Source organism: Ascaphus truei, chromosome 6 (assembly GCF_040206685.1).
Source record: "Ascaphus truei isolate aAscTru1 chromosome 6, aAscTru1.hap1, whole genome shotgun sequence".
In the NCBI taxonomy this organism is placed as follows: Eukaryota; Metazoa; Chordata; class Amphibia; order Anura; family Ascaphidae; genus Ascaphus; species Ascaphus truei.
The window spans coordinates 121315293-121336833 of record NC_134488.1 but is presented as its reverse complement, the minus strand read 5'-3'; the positions used below and the strand labels follow the sequence as shown (position 1 = coordinate 121336833).

The 21541-nt window shown below is 44.3% G+C and overlaps 1 protein-coding gene and 1 long non-coding RNA gene across 4 annotated transcripts in view; one reads left to right on the top strand and one right to left on the bottom strand.

Annotated features, from left to right (window-relative positions):
- LOC142496565 (uncharacterized) overlaps positions 1–11351 on the top strand; it is a 62103-nt gene extending 50752 nt beyond the window's left edge. Inside the window, exon 3 of the long non-coding RNA XR_012802059.1 lies at positions 11103–11351. This is a non-coding gene — a long non-coding RNA (uncharacterized LOC142496565). The remainder of the gene's footprint in view (positions 1–11102) is intronic.
- The window catches only part of TYROBP (transmembrane immune signaling adaptor TYROBP), a 42091-nt gene that overhangs the window by 7622 nt on the left and 12928 nt on the right, over positions 1–21541 (bottom strand). Inside the window, exon 6 of one of the 3 annotated variants that reach the window (XM_075603229.1) lies at positions 13770–13954. The exons of the other annotated variants lie outside the window; for them this stretch is intronic. The gene's annotated coding sequence lies outside the window, so the exon portion shown is untranslated. Of the gene's footprint in view, positions 1–13769; positions 13955–21541 lie in introns of those variants that run through there. 3 annotated transcript variants of the gene reach the window in all.

Below are 21541 nucleotides of genomic sequence, written 5' to 3'. Positions count from 1 at the left end.
CAAATGCAGCCAGTTAGTGTAGATACGCGCATACAGATGCAGCCAGTTTAGTGTAGATACGGGCATACAGATGCAGCCAGTTTAGTGTAGATACGGGCATACAGACACAGCCAGTTAGTGTAGATACGCGCATACAGGTGCAGCCAGTTTAGTGTAGATATGCGCATACAGATGCAGCCAGTTTAGTGTAGATACGGGCATACAGATGCAGCCAGTTTAGTGTAGATATGCGCATACAGACGCAGCCAGTTTAGTGTAGATACTCGCATACAAATGCAGCCAGTTAGTGTAGATACGCGCATACAGATGCAGCCAGTTAGTGTAGATACGCGCATACTGATGCAGCCAGTTTAGTGTAGATACGCGCATACAGATGCAGCCAGTTTAGTGTAGATACGCGCATACAGATGCAGCCAGTTTAGTGTAGATACTTGCATACAGATACAGCCAGTTTAGTGTAGATACGCGCATACAGATGCAGCCAGTTTAGTGTAAATACGCGCATACAGATGCAGCCAGTTAGTGTAGATACGCGCATACAGAAGCAGCCAGTTTAGTGTAGATATGCGCATACAGATGCAGCCAGTTTAGTGTAGATTCGCGCATACAGATGCAGCCAGTTTAGTGTAGATACGCGCATACAGATGCAGCCAGTTTAGTGTAGATACGCGCATACAGATGCAGCCAGTTTAGTGTAGATACGCACATGCAGATGCAGCCAGTTTAGTGTAGATACGCACATACAGACGCAGACAGTTTAGTGTAGATACGCACATGCAGATGCAGCCAGTTTAGTGTAGATACGGGCATACAGACACAGCCAGTTAGTGTAGATACGCGCATACAGGTGCAGCCAGTTTAGTGTAGATATGCGCATACAGATGCAGCCAGTTTAGTGTAGATACGGGCATACAGATGCAGCCAGTTTAGTGTAGATACGGGCATACAGATGCAGCCAGTTTAGTGTAGATATGCGCATACAGACGCAGCCAGTTTAGTGTAGATACTCGCATACAAATGCAGCCAGTTAGTGTAGATACGCGCATACAGATGCAGCCAGTTAGTGTAGATACGCGCATACTGATGCAGCCAGTTTAGTGTAGATACGCGCATACAGATGCAGCCAGTTTAGTGTAGATACGCGCATACAGATGCAGCCAGTTTAGTGTAGATACTTGCATACAGATACAGCCAGTTTAGTGTAGATACGCGCATACAGATGCAGCCAGTTTAGTGTAAATACGCGCATACAGATGCAGCCAGTTAGTGTAGATACGCGCATACAGAAGCAGCCAGTTTAGTGTAGATATGCGCATACAGATGCAGCCAGTTTAGTGTAGATTCGCGCATACAGATGCAGCCAGTTTAGTGTAGATACGCGCATACAGATGCAGCCAGTTTAGTGTAGATACGCGCATACAGATGCAGCCAGTTTAGTGTAGATACGCACATGCAGATGCAGCCAGTTTAGTGTAGATACGCACATACAGACGCAGACAGTTTAGTGTAGATACGCACATGCAGATGCAGCCAGTTTAGTGTAGATACGCACATACAGATGCAGCCAGTTAGTGTAGATACGCGCATACAGATGCAGCCAGTTTAGTGTAGATACGCGCATACAGATGCAGCCAGTTTAGTGTAAATACGCGCATAGAGATGCAGCCAGTTTAGTGTAGATACGCGTATACAGATGCAGCCAGTTAGTGTAGATACGCGCATACAGATGCAGCCAATTAGTGTAGATACGCGCATACAGATGCAGCCAGTTTAGTGTAGATACGCACATACAGACACAGCCAGTTTAGTGTAGATACGCACATACAGATGCAGCCAGTTTTGTGTAGATACGCGCATACAGATGCAGCCAGTTTAGTGTAGATACGCGCATACAGATGCAGCCAGTTTTGTGTAGATACGCGCATACAGATGCAGCCAGTTTAGTGTAAATACGCGCATACAGATGCAGCCAGTTTTGTGTAGATACGCGCATACAGACGCAGCCAGTTTAGTGTAGATAGATACACGCATACAGATGCAGCCAGTTTTGTGTAGATACGCGCATACAGATGCAGACAGTTTAGTGTAGATACGCGCATACAGATGCAGCCATTTAGTGTAGATACGCGCATACAAATGCAGCCAGTTAGTGTAGATACGCGCATACAGATGCAGCCAGTTTAGTGTAGATACGTGCATACAGATGCAGCCAGTTTAGTGTAGATACGGGCATACAGATGCAGCCAGTTTAGTGTAGATACGCGCATACAGATGCAGCCAGTTTAGTGTAGATACGCGCATACAGATGCAGCCAGTTTAGTGTAGATACTTGCATACAGATACAGCCAGTTTAGTGTAGATACGCGCATACAGATGCAGCCAGTTTAGTGTAAATACGCGCATACAGATGCAGCCAGTTAGTGTAGATACGCGCATACAGAAGCAGCCAGTTTAGTGTAGATATGCGCATACAGATGCTGCCAGTTTAGTGTAGATTCGCGCATACAGATGCAGCCAGTTTAGTGTAGATACGCGCATACAGATGCAGCCAGTTTAGTGTAGATACGCGCATACAGATGCAGCCAGTTTAGTGTAGATACGCACATGCAGATGCAGCCAGTTTAGTGTAGATACGCACATACAGACGCAGACAGTTTAGTGTAGATACGCACATGCAGATGCAGCCAGTTTTGTGTAGATACGCACATACAGATGCAGCCAGTTAGTGTAGATACGCGCATACAGATGCAGCCAGTTTAGTGTAGATACGCGCATACAGATGCAGCCAGTTTAGTGTAAATACGCGCATAGAGATGCAGCCAGTTTAGTGTAGATACGCGTATACAGATGCAGCCAGTTAGTGTAGATACGCGCATACAGATGCAGCCAATTAGTGTAGATACGCGCATACAGATGCAGCCAGTTTAGTGTAGATACGCACATACAGACACAGCCAGTTTAGTGTAGATACGCACATACAGATGCAGCCAGTTTTGTGTAGATACGGGCATACAGATGCAGCCAGTTAGTGTAGATACGCGCATACAGGTGCAGCCAGTTTAGTGTAGATATGCGCATACAGATGCAGCCAGTTTAGTGTAGATACGTGCATACAGATGCAGCCAGTTTAGTGTAGATACGGGCATACAGATGCAGCCAGTTAGTGTAGATACGCGCATACAGGTGCAGCCAGTTTAGTGTAGATATGCGCATACAGATGCAGCCAGTTTAGTGTAGATACGGGCATACAGATGCAGCCAGTTTAGTGTAGATATGCGCATACAAATGCAGCCAGTTAGTGTAGATACGCGCATGCAGATGCAGCCAGTTAGTGTAGATACGCGAATACAGATGCAGCCAGTTTAGTGTAGATACGCGCAAACAGATGCAGCCAGTTTAGTGTAGATACGCGCATACTGGTGCAGCCAGTGTAGATACGCGCATACAGACGCAGCCAGTTTAGTGTAGATATGCGCAAACAGATGCAGCCAGTTTTAGTGTAGATACGCGCATACAGATGCAGCCAGTTAGTGTAGATACGCGCATACAGATGCAGCCAGTTAGTGTAAATACGCGCATACAGATGCAGCCAGTTTAGTGTAGATACGCGCATACAGATGCAGCCAGTTTTGTGTAGATACGCGCATACAGACGCAGCCAGTTAGTGTAGATACGCGCATACAGATGCAGCCAGTTTAATGTAGATACGCGCATACAGATGCAGCCAGTTTTGTGTAGATACGCGCATACAGACGCAGCCAGTTAGTGTAGATACGCGCATACAGATGCAGCCAGTTTAATGTAGATACGCGCATACAGATGCAGCCAGTTTAGTGTAGATACGCACATACAGATGCAGCCAGTTAGTGTAGATACGCGCATACAGATGCAGCCAGTTAGTGTAGATACGCGCATACAGATGCAGCCAGTTTAGTGTAGATACGCGCATACAGATGCAGCCAGTTTAGTGTAGATACGCGCATACAGATGCAGCCAGTTTAGTGTAGATACGCGCATACAGATGCAGCCAGTTTAGTGTAGATACGCGCAAACTGATGCAGCCAGTTTAGTGTAGATACGCGCATACAGATGCAGCCAGTTTAGTGTAGATACGCGCATACAGACACAGCCAGTTTAGTGTAGATACGCGCATACAGATGCAGCCAGTTTAGTGTAGATACGCGCATACAGATGCAGCCAGTTTAGTGTAGATACTTGCATACAGATACAGCCAGTTTAGTGTAGATACGCGCATACAGACACAGCCAGTTTAGTGTAGATACGCGCATACAGATGCAGCCAGTTTAGTGTAGATACGCGCATACAGATGCAGCCAGTTTAGTGTAGATATGCGCATACAGATGCAGCCAGTTTAGTGTAGATACGGGCATACAGATGCAGCCAGTTTAGTGTAGATATGCGCATACAAATGCAGCCAGTTAGTGTAGATACGCGCATGCAGATGCAGCCAGTTAGTGTAGATACGCGCATACAGATGCAGCCAGTTTAGTGTAGATACGCGCAAACAGATGCAGCCAGTTTAGTGTAGATACGCGCATACTGGTGCAGCCAGTGTAGATACGCGCATACAGACGCAGCCAGTTTAGTGTAGATATGCGCAAACAGATGCAGCCAGTTTTAGTGTAGATACGCGCATACAGATGCAGCCAGTTAGTGTAGATACGCGCATACAGATGCAGCCAGTTAGTGTAAATACGCGCATACAGATGCAGCCAGTTTAGTGTAGATACGCGCATACAGATGCAGCCAGTTTTGTGTAGATACGCGCATACAGACGCAGCCAGTTTTGTGTAGATACGCGCATACAGACGCAGCCAGTTAGTGTAGATACGCGCATACAGATGCAGCCAGTTTAATGTAGATACGCGCATACAGATGCAGCCAGTTTTGTGTAGATACGCGCATACAGACGCAGCCAGTTAGTGTAGATACGCGCATACAGATGCAGCCAGTTTAATGTAGATACGCGCATACAGATGCAGCCAGTTTAGTGTAGATACGCACATACAGATGCAGCCAGTTAGTGTAGATACGCGCATACAGATGCAGCCAGTTAGTGTAGATACGCGCATACAGATGCAGCCAGTTTAGTGTAGATACGCGCATACAGATGCAGCCAGTTTAGTGTAGATACGCGCATACAGATGCAGCCAGTTTAGTGTAGATACGCGCATACAGATGCAGCCAGTTTAGTGTAGATACGCGCATACTGATGCAGCCAGTTTAGTGTAGATACGCGCATACAGATGCAGCCAGTTTAGTGTAGATACGCGCATACAGACACAGCCAGTTTAGTGTAGATACGCGCATACAGATGCAGCCAGTTTAGTGTAGATACGCGCATACAGATGCAGCCAGTTTAGTGTAGATACTTGCATACAGATACAGCCAGTTTAGTGTAGATACGCGCATACAGACACAGCCAGTTTAGTGTAGATACGCGCATACAGATGCAGCCAGTTTAGTGTAGATACGCGCATACAGATGCAGCCAGTTTAGTGTAGATACTTGCATACAGATACAGCCAGTTTAGTGTAGATACGCGCATACAGACACAGCCAGTTTAGTGTAGATACGCGCATACAGATGCAGCCAGTTTAGTGTAGATACGCGCACACAGAAGCAGCCAGTTTAGTGTAGATATGTGCATACTGACGCAGCCAGTTTAGTGTAGATTCGCGCATACAGATGCAGCCAGTTTAGTGTAGATACGCGCATACAAATGCAGCCAGTTAGTGTAGATACGCGCATACAGACGCAGCCAGTTTAGTGTAGATACACGCATACAGATGCAGCCAGTTTAGTGTAGATTCGCGCATGCAGATGCAGCCAGTTTAGTGTAGATACGCGCATACAGACGCAGACAGTTTAATGTAGATACGCACATGCAGATGCAGCCAGTTTAGTGTAGATACGCACATACAGACGCAGACAGTTTAGTGTAGATACGCGCATACAGACGCAGACAGTTTAGTGTAGATACGCGCATACAGGTGCAGCCAATTAGTGTAGATACGCGCATACAGATGCAGCCAGTTTAGTGTAGATACGCACATACAGATGCAGCCAGTTAATGTAGATACGCGCATACAGATGCAGCCAGTTTAGTGTAGATATGCGCATACAGATGCAGCCAGTTTAGTGTAGATACGGGCATACAGATGCAGCCAGTTTAGTGTAGATATGCGCATACAAATGCAGCCAGTTAGTGTAGATACGCGCATGCAGATGCAGCCAGTTAGTGTAGATACGCGCATACAGATGCAGCCAGTTTAGTGTAGATACGCGCAAACAGATGCAGCCAGTTTAGTGTAGATACGCGCATACTGGTGCAGCCAGTGTAGATACGCGCATACAGACGCAGCCAGTTTAGTGTAGATATGCGCAAACAGATGCAGCCAGTTTTAGTGTAGATACGCGCATACAGATGCAGCCAGTTAGTGTAGATACGCGCATACAGATGCAGCCAGTTAGTGTAAATACGCGCATACAGATGCAGCCAGTTTAGTGTAGATACGCGCATACAGATGCAGCCAGTTTTGTGTAGATACGCGCATACAGACGCAGCCAGTTTTGTGTAGATACGCGCATACAGACGCAGCCAGTTAGTGTAGATACGCGCATACAGATGCAGCCAGTTTAATGTAGATACGCGCATACAGATGCAGCCAGTTTTGTGTAGATACGCGCATACAGACGCAGCCAGTTAGTGTAGATACGCGCATACAGATGCAGCCAGTTTAATGTAGATACGCGCATACAGATGCAGCCAGTTTAGTGTAGATACGCACATACAGATGCAGCCAGTTAGTGTAGATACGCGCATACAGATGCAGCCAGTTAGTGTAGATACGCGCATACAGATGCAGCCAGTTTAGTGTAGATACGCGCATACAGATGCAGCCAGTTTAGTGTAGATACGCGCATACAGATGCAGCCAGTTTAGTGTAGATACGCGCATACTGATGCAGCCAGTTTAGTGTAGATACGCGCATACAGATGCAGCCAGTTTAGTGTAGATACGCGCATACAGACACAGCCAGTTTAGTGTAGATACGCGCATACAGATGCAGCCAGTTTAGTGTAGATACGCGCATACAGATGCAGCCAGTTTAGTGTAGATACTTGCATACAGATACAGCCAGTTTAGTGTAGATACGCGCATACAGACACAGCCAGTTTAGTGTAGATACGCGCATACAGATGCAGCCAGTTTAGTGTAGATACGCGCATACAGATGCAGCCAGTTTAGTGTAGATACTTGCATACAGATACAGCCAGTTTAGTGTAGATACGCGCATACAGACACAGCCAGTTTAGTGTAGATACGCGCATACAGATGCAGCCAGTTTAGTGTAGATACGCGCACACAGAAGCAGCCAGTTTAGTGTAGATATGTGCATACTGACGCAGCCAGTTTAGTGTAGATTCGCGCATACAGATGCAGCCAGTTTAGTGTAGATACGCGCATACAAATGCAGCCAGTTAGTGTAGATACGCGCATACAGACGCAGCCAGTTTAGTGTAGATACACGCATACAGATGCAGCCAGTTTAGTGTAGATTCGCGCATGCAGATGCAGCCAGTTTAGTGTAGATACGCGCATACAGACGCAGACAGTTTAATGTAGATACGCACATGCAGATGCAGCCAGTTTAGTGTAGATACGCACATACAGACGCAGACAGTTTAGTGTAGATACGCGCATACAGACGCAGACAGTTTAGTGTAGATACGCGCATACAGGTGCAGCCAATTAGTGTAGATACGCGCATACAGATGCAGCCAGTTTAGTGTAGATACGCACATACAGATGCAGCCAGTTAATGTAGATACGCGCATACAGATGCAGCCAGTTTAGTGTAGATACGCGCATACAGATGCAGCCAGTTTAGTGTAACTTCGCGCATACAGATGCAGCCAGTTTAGTGTAGATACGCGTATACAGATGCAGCCAGTTAGTGTAGATACGCGCATACAGATGCAGCCAGTTAGTGTAGATACGCGCATACAGATGCAGCCAGTTTAGTGTAGATACGCGCATACAGATGCAGCCAGTTTAGTGTAGATACGCACATACAGATGCAGCCAGTTTTATGTAGATACGCGCATACAGATGCAGCCAGTTTAGTGTAGATACACGCATACAGATGCAGCAAGTTTTGTGTAGATACGCGCATACAGATGCAGCCAGTTTAGTGTAGATACGCGCATACAGATGCAGCCAGTTTTGTGTAGATACGCGCATACATACACAGCCAGTTTAATGTAGATAGATACGCGCATACAGATGCAGCCAGTTTTGTGTAGATACGCGCATACAGATGCAGACAGTTTAGTGTAGATACGCGCATACAGATGCAGCCAGTTAGTGTAGATACGCGCATACAAATGCAGCCAGTTAGTGTAGATACGCGCATACAGATGCAGCCAGTTTAGTGTAGATACGGGCATACAGATGCAGCCAGTTTAGTGTAGATACGGGCATACAGATGCAGCCAGTTAGTGTAGATACGCGCATACAGGTGCAGCCAGTTTAGTGTAGATATGCGCATACAGATGCAGCCAGTTTAGTGTAGATACGGGCATACAGATGCAGCCAGTTTAGTGTAGATATGCGCATACAGACGCAGCCAGTTTAGTGTAGATACTCGCATACAAATGCAGCCAGTTAGTGTAGATACGCGCATACAGATGCAGCCAGTTAGTGTAGATACGCGCATACTGATGCAGCCAGTTTAGTGTAGATACGCGCATACAGATGCAGCCAGTTTAGTGTAGATACGCGCATACAGATGCAGCCAGTTTAGTGTAGATACTTGCATACAGATACAGCCAGTTTAGTGTAGATACGCGCATACAGATGCAGCCAGTTTAGTGTAAATACGCGCATACAGATGCAGCCAGTTAGTGTAGATACGCGCATACAGAAGCAGCCAGTTTAGTGTAGATATGCGCATACAGATGCAGCCAGTTTAGTGTAGATTCGCGCATACAGATGCAGCCAGTTTAGTGTAGATACGCGCATACAGATGCAGCCAGTTTAGTGTAGATACGCGCATACAGATGCAGCCAGTTTAGTGTAGATACGCACATGCAGATGCAGCCAGTTTAGTGTAGATACGCACATACAGACGCAGACAGTTTAGTGTAGATACGCACATGCAGATGCAGCCAGTTTAGTGTAGATACGCACATACAGACGCAGACAGTTTAGTGTAGATACGCGCATACAGACGCAGACAGTTTAGTGTAGATACGCGCATACAGATGCAGCCAATTAGTGTAGATACGCGCATACAGATGCAGCCAGTTTAGTGTAGATACGCACATACAGATGCAGCCAGTTAGTGTAGATACGCGCATACAGATGCAGCCAGTTAGTGTAGATACGCGCATACAGATGCAGCCAGTTTAGTGTAGATACTCGCATACAGATGCAGCCAGTTTAGTGTAAATACGCGCATACAGATGCAGCCAGTTTAGTGTAGATACGCGTATACAGATGCAGCCAGTTAGTGTAGATACGCGCATACAGATGCAGCCAATTAGTGTAGATACGCGCATACAGATGCAGCCAGTTTAGTGTAGATACGCGCATACAGACACAGCCAGTTTAGTGTAGATACGCACATACAGATGCAGCCAGTTTTGTGTAGATACGCGCATACAGATGCAGCCAGTTTAGTGTAGATACGCGCATACAGATGCAGCAAGTTTTGTGTAGATACGCGCATACAGATGCAGCCAGTTTAGTGTAGATACGCGCATACAGATGCAGCCAGTTTAGTGTAGATACGCGCATACAGACGCAGCCAGTTTAGTGTAGATACGCACATACAGATGCAGCCAGTTTTGTGTAGATACACGCATACAGATGCAGCCAGTTTAGTGTAGATACGCGCATACAGATGCAGCCAGTTTAGTGTAGATACACGCATACAGATGCAGCCAGTTTAGTGTAGATACGCGCATACAGATGCAGCCAGTTTTGTGTAGATACGCGCATACATACACAGCCAGTTTAATGTAGATAGATACGCGCATACAGATGCAACCAGTTAGTGTAGATACGCGCATACAAATGCAGCCAGTTAGTGTAGATATGCGCATACAGATGCAGCCAGTTTAGTGTAGATACGGGCATTCAGATGCAGCCAGTTTAGTGTAGATACGGGCATACAGATGCAGCCAGTTAGTGTAGATACGCGCATACAGGTGCAGCCAGTTTAGTGTAGATATGCGCATACAGATGCAGCCAGTTTAGTGTAGATACGGGCATACAGATGCAGCCAGTTTAGTGTAGATATGCGCATACAGACGCAGCCAGTTTAGTGTAGATACTCGCATACAAATGCAGCCAGTTAGTGTAGATACGCGCATACAGATGCAGCCAGTTAGTGTAGATACTCGCATACAAATGCAGCCAGTTAGTGTAGATACGCGCACACAAATGCAGCCAGTTAGTGTAGATACTCGCATACAAATGCAGCCAATTAGTGTAGATACGCGCATACAGATGCAGCCAGTTTAGTGTAGATACGCGCATACTGATGCAGCCAGTGTAGATACGCGCATACAGATGCAGCCAGTGTCTCTTGTGCCGTCTCAATTTTGTTTGTGGTCAGACAGAATTATTATTTGTGTTGTTGTTCAGTGTGTGTCCGCATGGTGGTGCACTGAATATCTTTGCCTGTGGGACTCTGAATGTTACAGTGTACTGTAGTTCAATGTCTGAAGCAGGTGCCTTACGGTACAGTAGTTGGAGATACAATGTATGTATGTTTCTTTGTTTAATGACATTGTAGTGTCAGTACTGTCTCTAATGCTGGTGTTTCGCATTTTATTAAAAAACAGTATATATTTAACGGAATCGGTTTCAGGCATTAACTTCATTTCTGAGTGTTGCATGGGACATGATGACAACTCCTTGCAGCAATTCAACACCATCACATACTCCCCTGGCTCCCCTGGGCCTTGCTGCTGTGCCCCTTCTCCCTCCCTGCTCCTCCCGCGGCCCTCTGACCTGTTCCAAACCTTCAACTCACTACAGCCAATTTGTTCTCTCTACTTCCCAACAGCACTGGCAATGTGTATGACGAAATAAAGGCTTTATATAGTGTGCTGACTAGGACGTCATCACGAGGATTCCCAGCCGTTTTCCAGGAAGAACACAACATCGGCGCCATTTTTACATCACCATGATCCTTTAGTAAATAAAAAGGCAAAGTAATCTTTACATGCCGCGCGTTTCCAACATCGTTCAACTATTACTACATTTTTACTTAGATTAAGGAAATGAACGAAGTTACTCTACATACAGTAAATACGCCAGTTTTTCGCTGCTTGATGTATCCGGGCCATTGAGGGCGTCACTGCACATGATCATCTGACTTTTCGTGAGTGGGCATTTGTCACATTTTTTTAAATTGTATTATATTAAATGTATTGCACTATGGTGCATGCAATTGTAGGTATATATATATAGATATAGATATAGCAAATGGAAATATTACTGTATGGTCATTTGCATGTCTTAGACAGGTCTGCAACCCCGCCTTTCACCATTATCACCCAGCACACAGCACTTCCACTGCAGCAAGGGATTCTGGGAAATGACATGCAAATGAGCACACAGTGCCACCTTTTGCTTCAAAAGCATTAACATGGTTCCCTTTAGGCTTAAGCTTGCTGCATGAAAGCGCCTAAATCCATTTGCCAATTTTACACCGCAAAACGAATTTTGGGGGAAACATCAGCGAAAATCCGGGAAACGGATTTGGCTGGATTCGGCCATCTCTAGCTTTACCTATATGAATATGGATATTCTTTTCAAAGAGGGGGAATATGACACAGGTGACGTGTTGATTAATGACAAGAAGGCCTAGTGTCATTTCCCACGTAATAAGAAAACTTTGTATGTTGGCATTTATTGTCACCTTTGTGTAGCCATGCCACTGTGGCTACTAACCTGCCCTACTCCTGGCAGTAAGCCCTGGTAGAATCAGGCTGCCAGTAGTCAACATGGGGTTTTCCCGCTCCTTGGAGCTGCACTTGAGTGACAGTGGGAGGCGGTGACATCAGGCCTGAGCAAGTCCAATCATGAGACAGATCTGGTGCCTTCTTCCTAGCTGTACCTAACGGCAGTGCTGCCCCAAATTTAGTAGTGCCTCTCCCCACTGAGAGAGGCAGGTCGCACACAGGGAGCCTGAGATTGGGGCCTTCCCTGTTCCTCTTCCCCTTGGGGGAGAGTGAGTGTGTACCTATACCCTGACTCCTGATAGGAGAGTTGGGAAGAGCTAGGACAGCTACAGGGGCCCTGACCTGTAGTGGTTGTCCAGGGACCATCATCCAGTGGATAGCTGATCCTGAGAAGCTGTGATTGGGCAGACCACTGCTGTGTTGTGGTGGAATCAATAAAAAACGTCCCTGTTTGCATATATCTCCTGCCTGGGTGTGATCTTACTGGGAGGAGAGGGAGTATTTTTAATGTAGGAGATTTCCTCCATTCACCTTGGAGCCATTCGGCAGATGGAGGCGCTGCACTGCTAGAGAACCATGTGGGTAATGTACCCCAGAAACCTGAACCTGTGTCCCCACTACCATCGGCGGACAGCTCAGCCCTCCTGTTACCAGCAGGTATCATGCACCACACGACCAGTAATGGTAGAATCCCCCAGGGGTGGGGGAAACACTGTTACATTTGTTATTTTCCAGTTAGGGAAAATGTCACTTCTAGAAAATAGGGCCGCCTACATTGTCCTAAGATGTGTCCTGCCCACAAGAGGGGATGAGCAAGGTACTCCATAGGAGGCTCAATGAATTTGGGCCGTGGAGAGTCACCGTAGAGCTGCTAGATGAACATGTCCACAGACACCCTTTATCCAGTGCGTGGGAATCCAAAGCACGCTGCACAGGGTGATGGGGTGTGGATCCTCCAGGAGGAGGGCACCCTGCCAAAGGGTCCCGTGGGAGGGAGAAAAGGCTGTCTGCTAAGCAAGGGATTGCAATATACGTGGCAACAAGGTGACACTGAGGACCACCTGTACCGAATTAATACACTTTTATATGACACTCTTTTATTGGCCGGGGAAAGGCCTTACACTTATGGTGCTATAATTACTTTTCACCATACTGAACATCTGTACGGCTTTCTTGTGCAACGAGGTAAGTGCCACATTAGTAAAATGGTGAATTTAAATAGCAGGGAAGAAAAGTGCCCATAGTATTTGATACATCCCATTGTAATATTGTTCTGTTTAACTATCTCCCCTACCTCCTCCAAATGTGCCAGCATGAAACTGGGGCTCTTAGCATCAGTCAAATGTCAGAACGCCCATTTTCAAAAGTTGGTATACACCGCCCATACAGATCTGCAGGTACCAACTTAGTACCACAGACTGCCGAATTTGGTGTTATTTGCTTAGTGACAGTTTCCTAGCTTCCGATATAGTTCTGCTTGCATCAGCACCAATGACAGGAGTTGGAGTAGGAGTTGATTGACTCACATATAGCATTTACTATTTTTGGTGTCTTGTGTAATTCCCATGTCTGTATTTTTAAATGCCAGGTCTGAGCGTCTGGAAATCGCAGCTAAAAGAAATCTGTAGCATTGGTTGGGACAATAAACACGTTTTTACATTTGATGCAGACACCTAATGGCGGGAAAATACACAACCTTCACACGACATAGTATAAATAAAGGTACTTTAATGGAACATGCATGCAATATCAGCAGACTTCAAAGACTTCACAACATTACAAGTAGTTTCCTCTGCAGTTTCCAACTTCCTTTCAGTTATTGTTGTAGGTTTCCCACTTTGCCACAAGAGGGCCGAGAGAGCATTGTATGAACAATGCCTAGCAGGCTGCAGTGCTCGTAAAGGGTTACAGGACTGCAGTGGGTGGCACATTCTTACACAATGGAACATGTCTGTGAAAGGGAAAATATTAGTGTCAGAGGAGTCCATCGTGTTTTGCAGCTCCCACTGGCACTGGAGGAATTATTGGACTTTTTACAACACATTCTGGAAAATGAGTCCAACTATAAGAAAGAGTTGATATTGTCAGCGCAGCACAAGCTTTCACCCTGTGAGTATCACAAGGGCCAGCAACATGTTGCAAAGCGATGGGCTACGGTACCCTCTGGAGCAGGGGGGCTCAACTCCAGTGTTCAGGACCCTCCCCTACCCCCAAAGTCAGGTTTTATGGATATCCCAGCTTCAGCACAATCAGTCTCAATCTGTCCCTGCATCAGCACAGGTGGCTCAATCAAAGCCAGTCTGATCTGCTGGTCAAAGATTAAGCCACTGATTGAGCCATCTGTGCTGAAGCAGGGATATCCTTAAGCTACGCTTATAGTGCCGGCGACGGTAGTTTTTCAAATGGTGCAGAAAACAGAATGAGACGGAAGGTGTGGATGATACCGGGGTACACAACATCAACATTCATAGGTAACGTTGGTTTCAAATGGCATAGAAATATACCTTTTGGCATTAAAGGTTTAATAAAGTCCGGCTCAGTTTATTTCTAACATGATAAGAGACACGGGTTAATACGGTCCTAGTTAAAGATGTTTTCCTAGTTAAAATCCGTTTCCCGGATTTTCTCGCATGTTCCCACCCAAAAATCCGTTTCGCAGTGTACAATCCGCAGACGGATTTAGTCGGTTTTATTCCGCACGGATTCATCAAAATCCGGCCTTCCTACCTCTCACCTGTCTCCCCTACAATCTATCCTAAACGCTGCTGCCAGACTCGCTCTACTCTTTCCTAAATCTTTCTCAGCGTCTCCCCGCCTGAAATCTCTCTCCTGGCTTCCTATCAAATCCCGCATCTCTTACTCAATTCTCCTCCTCACTTTTAAAGCTTTACACTCTTCTGCCCCTCCTTACATCTCAGCCCTAATTTCTCGCTATGCACCATCCCTACTCTTGCGTTCTGCTCAAGGATATCTTCTCTCTACCCCTTTAGATACAAAGCCCTCTCCCGCCTTAAACCTTTTTCACTGACTGCCCCGCACCTCTGGAATGCCCTTCCCCTCAATACCCGACTAGCACCCTCTCTATCCACCTTTAAGACCCACCTTGAGACACACTTGCTTAACGAAGCATATGAATAGCACCGTGGCTAATACTATACACATGATACATAAAGCTTGGCCCCCTGCAGACGCACTTACCGGATTACCCTCCTACTGTCTCGGTATGTTCTTCCTACCAATTAGATTGTAAGCTCCTTGAAGCAGGGACTCCTCTTCTGAAAAGTTACTTTTATTTCTGAAGTATTTATTCCCATGATGTTATTTGTATTATTTGTTATTTATATGATTGTCACGTGTATTACTACTGTGAAGCGCTATGTAAATAAAGACATACAAACATACATACATACAAACATACATACATACATACATCCTTGTTGCTATTAAACAACCTTGTTGCCCTCAATTACCCCATGCATTGGAAGTATATATCTCCCATCTGCAATACTGTGGCACAAGATTCATCACAGGAAAAATATTCCATAGAAAGCAACTGGAATTGTCCTTGGATGAACCTGGTGCCTTTTGCCCTAATCTCACAATCGCATGATTTTGTTACAGTACATAACCCCATTTAAAGGAAGTTGTTGGAGATGGACAGAGATAAGAGTGGCTGCAAACAGAGATTTGTAGAGATTATCCTTTAAGTATATGAGGGTCAACTTAAAACTATTGGAGGGCAACTTTTTATGCTGAGTAGATAAACTCTCAATGAATCATTCCTGCGCTTAGCTTTTGCCTGCGAAACAGGACTTTGCTGCAATAATTAGATACGCTCACAAATATTCTGCAGTGGCTTTCCCCCCTCACTTTCCCGTGTTTATACCAATGTTATTAAACAATGGAACATTTTGCTGCCGGGGTGGGGGGAGGGAGGGCTGGTGGGAGGGGGGTCGGGGGTTCTGCAATGCTGTACGATGTATTGTATACCCATCTACCAGTGAAAGGTTTATGATTTCAAGGGTCATGTCAATGCATTGTGAAGCAATGCGTGGCAGGATCCGCCAATAGATAAGGCGTGAAACTATCAGTGTCCCCTGTTTGACCAACTAATTTAAATTATCTTGAAGCGTAGAGTTGGCTGCACCCTTATCAATTATAACAAAGCTAGATACTGGAGTGCAGATGTACTTCCTGGTTTGGGTCGGAATATTGATACCAGGCTTCCTTGGAGGTGAAGCAAGGGGAAGAGAACCGTCTACCGCTGTGACCGACAGAATAAATTCTACAATATGTCTGCCAAGTGCCAGGCAGTTGACGGTTACTGGCTCATACGCCCGGAGACAGAAGTGGACACTTGGCTGTATGTGGTAATACAGATTTAAAGAGGAAGTTGACAACAAAGAAATGCACAAAGTGTCAGGATGGGTGACATGGTGTTTCCTTCATGACAGGAAGGTTGGAAGAAAAGTGGCTTAATCATGTTGCTGTTTGCTTGCTTAGCACACTCTATGTAAACCATATCACACTCACATATATTATTGAAGCAGATTATTTCAATTCTAAGGTAGTGCTGTGCTAATGAGGTAAAAAAAAGGTACAATTTAAAAGCTGACACAGCAAATACAAATACCACTTGTGAGCACATTCATGTCTCAGACAGGTCTGCAATTGTGCCTTTTCCCATTATCTGTTAGCATACAGTGCTTCCACTGCAGCCAGGGATTCTGGGTAATGACATGCAAATTATGGGATGTCAGTAGGAGGAGATTAGTCTACATTATAGTATCAAATCCCATGTCTTCTCTCGCTTTTTTTCCTTAAAACAAAATCTTCCAGATCTGTAATGTAAACCTGTAAATAAATCTAACAAATCCGCCTCTGTTTTAATAAACATGATTAGAGAAATCAATATATTTGATAGAGAAACTAATGGGTGGGATTAGAAATGCACAGCAAGGCACCTGCACTAGACAAAGGGACCCCTTACTTTGGTTTCGGGGGGCTCTAGTTGAGGCCCTAAAACATTTACTGTAGTCAGGACAGCCGATTTTGTAACTAACACAGTGCCCCCTCCAAAAGAAGCCGGGCACATTTATTGGGTACGGTAATAATACTCACTGGATGGTAACATTTTCCAACCCCACTGGTAGAGAGCAGGCTCCTTGCGAAACGCGGTGGGTTTCAGATATTGTACCTATTTGTGTATTGTAACGTAGTTTTATAAAGTAGCACTTGACGTTGAAGGAAAACAATCTGTGAACTTCATAAGCAATTACAGTACTTCTTTTCTCATTGTTCTTTTTATTGATTTTCTAACATTGCTGGTAAACATGACAGATTTCCACACATCTTTACAATTTTCCATGTTTAAATTATACTTAAAAGAAAATATATATAAGTAAAAAGGTATAAATCAGATGCTCAAACTTAAAACAAAAATACACAGAATGCACAAAACATAACTTTAGTCAGACACATATTAAGATGTTAGGTTCAGATATACTGTTCTTCTGTCTTGATATCCGTTTAACCTGATTCTTTTCTCCCTCTGTTTACCTCATCTATGATCATGAGCAAGAGACTCCAGGATGTGTGTGCGAAAGCCTGATATATTCGGTCTTTTTCCCTCTGTGGTAGGGAGTCAATACAGGCATACCCCGGTTTAAGGAAACTCACTTGAAGTACTCTCGCGAGTAAGTACATATCGCTCAATAGGCAAACGGCAGCTCACGAATGCGCCTGTCAGCACGCCCTGAACAGAAATACTGGCTCCCTACCTGTACCGAAGCTGTGCGCAAGCGGGGAGATAATAGAGCCTGTTACACATGTGTTATTTACATCAGTTATGCACGTATATGACGATTGCTGTACAGTACATGCATCGATCAGTGGGAAAAGGTAGTGCTTCATGTGACATAGTCCAAAGATGTTAGGCAGCTTTCTGCCCCGTTTTAGGTCAGAAAGTGCAAGAATAGTTAAAAATGATCGATTCCACAGCTTCACATTAACTCAGGCTGCTGGATGGAAAATCCAGACCACAGATTACAATGGGTCTAGTTCTCCCTCACCTGCTCTCCTAATCACTAGCACAGGTATTTAGAGCAGAGAGGTTTGCATTTCAGTCTCTCTCCTTAGAGCCTGGGGGCTGGGGGTGTCGCTGCTCCCCGGAATCCAGTTCGGGGTGGACGGCCCCTCCAAGTATCACAGTACCAGAGGATTTGCCTGGACACTTGGGACCGAGTTCCCACCACGAACAGATAAGACAAACAAATATGTATTGCTGTTTCTAAAAGACTATGCTATATCTAGTGACCCTAAATGAGAGGGCATTGTTTTAAGCTGGGGAACCAGGTTAGTTGGCCCAGCAGCAGTTAGAGGTTGATTATGATGTGTAGTTAGATCCCTGAAAGGGATAGGATTTTGTTTATATAATTTGGTTTCTTGTTACTTGAAATAAGTGTGGGAAATACTATGACACTGATATAAGTGAACCACTGAATAAAAATGTCTGAGTGCCTCTAACCTACACATGTTAAAGCTGCAATACCTTACTTGGATGAAAATAAAGCAGGCAGAAGCCTGAGTTAAGCAACGTAATACTTTGCATGTTCCTGTTTGTTGTATAATTAACCCTAGAAGACTGTGTCGGGAAGAACCCAGACAGACGTCAGCGCTACAAAAGAGGGGCGTTTGTCACATTCATTTTAAGTACATTTTCACTTTACATACATGCTCCGGTCCCATTGCGTATGTTAATGCGGGGTATGCCTGTAAAGGGTTTTCACTTTGTAAAAAAAAATCTCAGTTTTTTGCTCCTTATTGGTCTCCGTTTCCATTTTATCTAAGGTCATTAGCTGAAAGAGATATGTTTCCGTTTCCAAGTTTGGAGGGTCATACTTCACCCATTGCACCATTATAGACTTTCTAGCTGCCAGGAGTATAATTTCAGCAATCCGTGGGATTCCTGAGTCCCCATTAACTTCTTTCCACCCCTCCATGTTCACAAATAAAAACGATAGAGATTCCTTCACAGTTACCACTTTGTCATGTACAGTATATACTGTATATTAGAACCTGGTCCCAAAAATTAGATATACATGGGCATTCCTATAGGCAGTGTTTTAGATCCGCTTTAATAAGCAGACATTTTGAGCATTTATTTTGATCCTTTTCTATCTGTTTATATTGGATCTCAAACGCATAATATGCTCTATGAAGTAATTTAAATTGTAATTCCCTCCATGTCTCTGCTATTATTATTTTCCTGGGTCTTCCCAATCCTACCAGCAAAGAGTCAATCTTCGTTATTTCTGGGAAGTCCTTGTTCCACTTGGCTGCCACTTTTTGCAATTGCTTGCCATGGTCTTTATCTTGGATCCAATCATATAATTCAGAGGTCGAATATTTAATATTATTTTCAGTCCTAAAGTAGCTATCAAACATATTTTCTAATATCTCTTTCTTACACAGTAGTTCTCTAGACTCTTACAGTAATGTATGATCTGCATGTAGGAGAAGTAGTGAGATTGTGGGAATTCCTTCTTAACTCTGAGCTCTTCAAATGACATAAAGCGTTCCTGTTCTGTATCTACCAGCTGCCCTATAATTTTTATTCCCTTGGTTTCCCACATCTTAAACATATATTGAGATTGACCTGGTTCAAATTTCATGTTACCTTGTATAGGCAGAAATGTGGATATTTTGTTGGACACCCCACACTTTTTTCTCAGTGTCTTCCATGTGGCCCATGTATCTTTTATCAGTGGATTCCCTCTAATTACTAAAGGTATATTTCCCCAAGTCGTGTGTAGGATCTCTTTCAGCGTCATTAGGAGCACCATTTGTTCCTCAAGTTTCGTACAGGAATATATTTCTTTCATGAGCCAGACTCCTATATGCCTGGCTATGCATGCCAAACTGTACTTTCTAATGTCGGGTAACCTCACTCCACCAAGTTCCGTCGGGAGAAATAGTTTTGACATTGCAATTCTATTTCTGCCTTTGTTCCATATAAACTTATTTATTGCACTATTAATCAATTTTATGTCTGCATGGCGAACCAGGATAAAATGGGGGGAGGGGGGATAGGGAAGGCTCCAGCATCAGCTATAGTACATAAATGAATAATGAATAGTCAGAGATCATATCAGGTGCAAAAGGGGATAAAGGGTAGACAAGCAAAACAAAGGAAAGATTCCCCCCCTGAATGCACTCGGACCAATCTATATAATGTGTTGATTACAGACTAATTAAAAATAATTTTATTAATATCGTAAATATAAAATAATAATTGTACAGAGGGGTATGGTAAACAAATCCATGGCCAACCCCAAGAAGAAAAATGGCATACCAACAAATTAATTAACAAATATTGAACCTTGTTACATACATCTATGGAGAGATGTCAAGATAGAAAAAATTACACCTAAGCACACTGGTATATACCCTCAGTCTAAAACAACCCATACAGAGTTAAGCGCAAACCTATTGTCTAGATGCGCTTTTATCTATAAAACCGACAGACTCAAATGGAATGGACTGTCGATACTGAATCTGAAGGGTATGTTGCTAAGGGAAAAAAATCCATGGAATACCAATATGCGCTGGCAGTTCATACAGCCAGGCGAAAAAAGGTGTGATTGCAAATACAAAAATCGGCGTGAGATCACAATATCAGCACATCGTAGTCGCTCTGTGTTAATAACCTTATACAGTGGCACATTCAACCAGCCTAATATAGAGTCCTAAAAAGGGCTAGCACCAAGTGTGCTAACTGATAGTCCTGAGGCAGCATCTGCAATGTGTATATAATCCTAGCGAAGCTGATCTTCTTAATGAGTTGGCATCTACCCATTAAGTTCAATGGGAGGCCATGCCAGCTTTCTAGCTCTTTAATCACTTTGGTTAGGATTGGTTTAAAATTGCATGCGTGCAATTTTTCTAGGTCAGCGTCTATATTAACCCCCAATTATTTGATTGTCTGTCTTGTCTTTTTAAAAGAGATCTTCCTCCCACCTATCATTATTGTTGCAAGACAGCACTAAAATCTCAGTTTGGAGGCATTAACTATAAACCCCATACATTTTCTATATTCTTTAAGTGTCTCATATATATTTTTAACCGCTGTTTCCAGATTAGAGACAAACATCAGATGATCATCCTCAAAAAGAGCCAACTTAACGTCCTTATTTTCTATTTCAATGCCTTTATAGTCGGCCATGTCCCTAAGGAACACAGCCAATGGTTCCATTGCTATGTTGAATAGCAATGGTGACAAGGGACACCCTTGCCTTGTTCCTCTGTATAAATTGAATTCCTGGGAGAGTATTCCCGCTGCCATGATCCGTGCCTTTAGACCCTCATACATAGTTCTAATCATGTTAAGAAACATGCCAGATATTCCCATTCTTTGAAGTATATCAAATAAAACTTCCCATCTAATATTATCAAAGGCTTTTTCTGCATCTACCGAAATAATTACATTGTTCCCATTATCTTGTGGATTTGATTTGGTCCAATAAAGGGCTCCTAATAG